The sequence below is a fragment of the Sorex araneus genome, chromosome 4, assembly GCF_027595985.1.
Source record: "Sorex araneus isolate mSorAra2 chromosome 4, mSorAra2.pri, whole genome shotgun sequence".
Lineage (NCBI taxonomy): Eukaryota > Metazoa > Chordata > Mammalia > Eulipotyphla > Soricidae > Sorex > Sorex araneus.
The window spans coordinates 29926389-29932605 of NC_073305.1; the positions used below are offsets into that span (position 1 = coordinate 29926389).

General features: G+C 37.1%; 1 pseudogene; it reads right to left on the minus strand.

The window, feature by feature from the left end:
- Positions 1 to 530: 530 nt before the first annotated feature.
- Positions 531 to 653, minus strand: LOC129404661 (5S ribosomal RNA; annotated as a pseudogene).
- Between the last annotated feature and the right edge of the window lie 5564 nt (positions 654 to 6217).

The window sequence follows — 6217 nt, forward strand, 5'->3', positions numbered from 1 at the left end:
GGTGTCCCAGGAATTAGAGAGTGGGGCTTGCAGGGAGAGCTATGGGGACAGCAGCTGTCCTTCCCTGGGTATGTCACTCCTCACTGCCAATTAAACTCAGAGTCTCAACCAGACAGTAATGATTTACCTCCCTTTGCTTTCAATCTGACTTTGATTGGCTGATGATACTTACTGCCTGGATGTCTAATAAGGACTCATTCATGTATCGAAGTTATCTTTCTTTTTTCCCATTCCCATACCGATTTCATTGAATAAATGTCTATGCTAAGTTCTTCTTAAGGTTGGGAAATTTTTCCATTCTAGTTGCCTAAAACAAACAATTATGTGTTCCCACAGTTCCGGATATCACAAGCTCGCTGTAATTGTGGTTATTGTTTGTTTGATTTTGTTTGTTTGTTTGAGTTTGTTTTGTTGTGAAGGGGAGCAAACACAGGTTTCACAACTGTGTAGCATGCGTGCTAACACTGAGACATATTCCAGTCCTTTATTCACTCTCCCCCTGCCCCTGCACCCCGCCGACCATTTTAAAAATCCTACAGCACCTGGTATTCCCAGGCAATCTCCCTCCCATCCAAGTACTAACCAGGCCTGACCCTGCTTAGATTCTGAGATCAGACGGAATCGGGCACTTTCAGGGTGGTATGGCTGTAGACTTTACTCCATCTTTTGATCCATTTAACAAACATGGAGAGCCAGGGAGGGAACTGGAAGGATTAGAGCACTTATTTGACATGTACAGGGCTTCACATTTGACTCCTGGAACTGAATGCCTTTACTAGTCTACCAGGTTGAGCCTACAACGTCCAGCACCAGCTCCTAATCCCCAAAGAAAAAAAGAAGTAAAAATAAAAGGAATTGTATTTCAAAAACAGACAAACAAACAAACAAACAAAAACAACACTTGATCAAGAGAAGGTCATATTTTTTGGTATGCCACTGTGTTATATCCTAGCAATGGATATAGTGCCCCTATGTGATGTCCTTCTGCAATATACCCTTTTGTGAGTGAACCAAAAGGGTCCCTTTTGAGGAATTAAGTAAGAAAGGTGTTCAGAGGCAGGATGTAGAGGAGGCACAGCAGGATGTGCTAAGTCTGGCAGCTGTTCTATCCCCATTCTCCCATAGCCATGCCACTTCCCCCTCCGGACTCAGTTTTCATCTCTGCCTCACCTCTCTATCCTGGAGAGACCCATACTATGCCCAGCACTGCCTTGGCAGAACCCATTCTTACCTATGTTCACCTTACTGAAAAGACCAAGACCAATCAGACCCATTCTTAGGGTCTGAGGACACATGATTTAACTAAACCATCTTCCCAAGATCACCCAAAACACAGTGGCATACCAAAAAATATGACCTGAGGATGGCTGATTCCCTGTATGACACTACAGAAGACAACTGGAGAACTTATAGGCAATGCTGACATGATAACACAACTGTCTCTAAGTCTCTATTTGTGTGTATATCATACACTAGCAAATCTAAATAACGCTGGCGTTAGAGACATCACTCTCTCTTTTTAAAAAAAAAATTATTGAATCACCGTGAGATAGTTACAAGCTTTCATGTTTGGGTTACAATCTCAAAATGATCAAACACCCATCCCTCCACCACTGCACATTCCCCACCACCAATATCCCGGGTATACTTCCCCCCATTTTCCCACCCTCCCCCTGCCTCTATGGCAGACAATATTCCCCATACCCTCTCTCTACTTTTAGGCATTATGGCTTGCAACACAGACACTGAGACGTCATCATATTTGGTCCATTATCTACTTTCAGCATGCATCTACCATCCCAATTGGTTCCTCCAGCCATCATTTTCTTAGTGATCCCTTCTCTATTCCATCTGCCTTCACCCTCCACTTATGAAGCAGTATTCCAGCTATGGGGCAATCCCCCTGGCCCTTGTATCTACTGTCCTTGGGTGTCAGCCTCATGTGATGGTATTCTATATTCCACAAATGAGTGCAGTCCTTCTATGTCTGTTCCTTTCTTTCTGGCTCATTTTCCTTAGCATGATACTCTCCATGTCTATCCATTTATAAGCAAATTTCATGACTTCATCTCTCCTAACAGCTGCATAGTATTCCATTGTGTAGATGTACCAAAGTTTCTTTAGCCAGTCATTTCCTCCTAGGGCACTTGTGTTGTTTCCAGATTTTGGCTATTATGAACAAGGCTGCAATGAACATATAGGTACAGATGTCATTTCTACTGTGCTTTTTTGCATCCTCAGGATATATTTCCAGGAGAGACATTGCGGGGTCATATGAAAGCTCAATTTCCAGTTCTTAAAGGATTGTCCATATTGTTTTCCAGAAAGGCTGGACCAGTCGGCATTAGTACCAACAGTGAAGGAGCGTTCCTTTTTCCCCACATCAACGCCAGTACTGGTTGCTTTTGCTATTTTGAATGTGTTCCAGTCTCTGTGGTGTTAGATGATATCTCATTGTTGTTTTGATTTGCATCTCCCTGATGACTAGCGATGTGGATCATTTTCTCATGTGGCTTTTGGCCATTTGTATTTCTTTTTTGAGGAAACTTCTGTTCATTTCTTCTCCCTATTTTTTGATGGGGTTGGAGGTTAAAACATCACTCTCTTTAAAATGCTGTTTATTTGTATTTGAAGCCATGTAGCTGAACATCAGTAAAACATATGTAAGCAGCAAGTTAACATACATACTTATTTCTACTTTAATAAATTTGTACTTCACATAAAACAGACTCTCTGCCCTTGACTTAGGTCAGTTCACTCTGAGAGTTGGTTTGTAATAGTTTGAGATCCTTCGAGCTAGCTTCTGTCTAATTACTATTTCTATCTCCTGCTATATTGTTTTTGTGTTTTAACAGTAGTTTGGAAATCAACAATGATGGCACAATGTTTTCAAAGAAAAGAAACAAACTGATGATAATATCTGTCAGTCTATGGTATTTTAATTTTTGTTTCAAGTTATTGAACTGCATGGACATTATATAAGGTCTTTACAATTCATAGTTATCAAGAAGAAGCAAATACATGGGTAGCTGCAGTTTCTAGAATTTACATGTAATTTTTATAATTTCTCTCAAATTTATCATTACATTATAAATTTTTATCACTTTCCCTAATGTGTTGCCTTATGTGAATCATTTTTTTTTTAATTTAAATTCATGGGACTTGAATAATAGCACAGAAGATGAGGCACTTGTTTTGCTTAAGGCCAACCTGGGTACAATCCCTGGCACCAAATACAGACCACCAAGCCCTGCCAGAAGTATTTTTGAGCAGATAGCTAGGAATAATCCCTTAGCACCACTGCATGTGAGCTGCCCCCCAAAAAAACCAAAAATATTTTTTAAAATTTAATTATTATTGCTCTTTGATAAATGTGTGATTAATCAAAACATCCAGCTATACATTTTTTCTAGGAATGTGTGAAGATAAATTTTTATGAAGTCATAAAAAATTTCCAAAAATTAAGCCTCAGAAAAACCCGTAATGTACTTTTATTACTGTGCATAAGTAATATGTTGGCATATATATACACATATATATTCTCTTTTTGCTCAAATAACATACTGTTGTAATTAAAAAGTATTAACCAGTACTGTTTCTTTTCCAGCCATTTTATTATGGATTCTTTTAATTCAAAATTATTACTGAAATTAATTTTAGCTAATAAAGAATATAGTGTTAAAAATGATACTCCCTGGGTGAGAATTATGCCAGCTTTTATACATTGTAAACTACTATATTCCAGTTTACCCCAAACTAAATTGCATGATTCATCAGTTACTAGATAATAGTTTTTCACTTGACTTGCTTTTGGACTACAGATTATTATTTTACAATGCAATTCATTGCACTGTAAATGTGCCCAAGTGGTCTCCATTTCTAAAAAAGTTAGATTGTATCTCTTCTCATTTGTTCCCATAGCACTTTATACACAAACAAATGCATTAAACAAGTTTCCATAATGTTCTTCCCTTGTAGACATAAATGCCAGTAATACAAGGAACATGCATTGCAAATTCTATTTCAGTGCACTTTGGATAGTTAAATAAATGTCTTTGGATGGGAGGAGGGATAGATGAATGGATAGATGGTATTCTCATTTGGCAACATTGTGAATACAAAAACTTTATTTTTATACTCATAGTAAATTTAAAAAATACACTTTATAGAAGTGATATATTTTCTCTAGAATGCTTCATTTCTAATATCATTGGTTTATTAAGACCATTAAATAGCAGCAATTCTTAAAAAACTCTTGGCAATACTTAGGAAGATTATACGTGACATGACAGCATCCTACCATAGCAGTTTCCTAAGTTTCTATTTCATGACATATACCACTTCATATTTTTGCCTAGAATATTTATCTTATTAATTTTATGATATGTAAGTAGTTTTCACTCTTGATTTTTAATTTTTTAAATTTCACAAACCCAGTGCGTAGGGATTTTTAACAACCTTGTATTGCATTATATGTTTCAGGGGTGTGTTGCTATAAATCAACATGTGGATATACATGTTAGGTTGCACACCTAAAAGTGCAACCCTCTCATTCAGTATATAATTGACCCCTTTTGTCCAATTCACCTGCTCCTCTTTCTTCTTTGATAACCAGTCATTTAAAATTTAAGTATATACCTTAACCCTATTATACTATTCATGAGCATTTGAGCTTAAAGGCATCATTTGCTATTGCACGTGCATACTAAAACGTACCATGTCCATCCTAATATACTACAATCACCTTGGACATAGCACAGTGACATGGGCAAGATGAATCTGTGCTCAAACTGGCACTTTGCCATCTCCAGAATAGCTTAACCACCTTAACAGGCAATGTACAAAAAGTGAAAGCACACTGAATGAAAAATACAAACAGTATAAAAGTATGTATAAATAGTTCTTAAACAGAATCACACAATAGTCTCTGGGAAGTACTTCCAATAATTATCTGCTACTCTCAGACACAAATCACTTAATATCTCAGAATCTCAGTCTCTTTAGCTATCAAAAATTGAGAGAACAAATCATTTTCTTATCTAAAACATCAATTGATGAAATTCTTTACAACTTAACACTCTTCCTTCTTGTTCTTGTTCTCTGCCTTTTATGATTTCTTTCCTTAACCTTATTGTGAGAGAATTTGTGGAGCAAAGTTCACTATGAATGTGAAAAGACTTTCTACTGGGGTTTTAAAAAAAGGATTTTTCAAGTTCAAACAAGTTTTAACTTACCCACTTTTAACTCTTCTGCTATAGAGCCATCCTGCCAGGTCCTTATCGGATATTCTAATTCCCTCCCTCTTTCACTCAGGCGGCACCTACTTGCTTTATTTATTCTTATCTTGTTGGGGAACTCACCCTTTTAGAGAGAAAGTGGGTTAAAGACAAAGAGCAGAAATCAATAGCTAGAGTCTGAAGCATGGACAAGAATTTTAGTTTACATTATTTTTTTCCAGAGCCAGAAAAGCGCTTAGAGTTTTGATTGTATGGTACAGGGCTCCAAAGCATTTAATTAAGATGTCTGAGGTAGATAATAATAAATGTGAGGGATTGGCCCCTTGAATGATCACCCTGCAGACAGTCTGGAAACAAACAAGCACCCAAACAAGAAAACATGCTTCTGCTTCTGTGCCACCATCGTCCTATGGAACCATCAAACTATTCAGGCATGTACTCTCAGAGGTCATTCTAATTATGGTGAGAAATAGCTGAGTTCAAAGCTGTATCTCCAAGACACGTCTAAATCTGACTTATATTCTCTATCTTTGTTTCCATCTATGAAAATTGGAAGTGGACAGGCTTTTGTGCAAATGAACTGAGCAATCATTTGATTACCTATTTACTGAATAATAGACCATTGCAGTAATTAATGGTGTAATAATGACTACTCTACTCTGCTCATAAATTCTGTCGATCAAGAATTTGGGCAAGGCATAGCCAAAATGAATTACCTGGTGCTACACTGGGAATTTGAGTGTTATCATTATATTATGATGTTTCATAATTAGTTGTTAATATGTTTTTGGTCCATTACATATTGAGTCAATACCAAAAGCCTTTTTTTTTTTGGCATACATTAGTTTTGGGGCCTTGCCTGACTTCTGAATTGCATTGGTCAGATCCAAGGCAGAACTAGGAACCAAACAAAATCTTCTTCCATCCTGATCAGTTCTTCCACTGTACCCTTATTTAGCTGGAAAATAAAACTAAGGCAT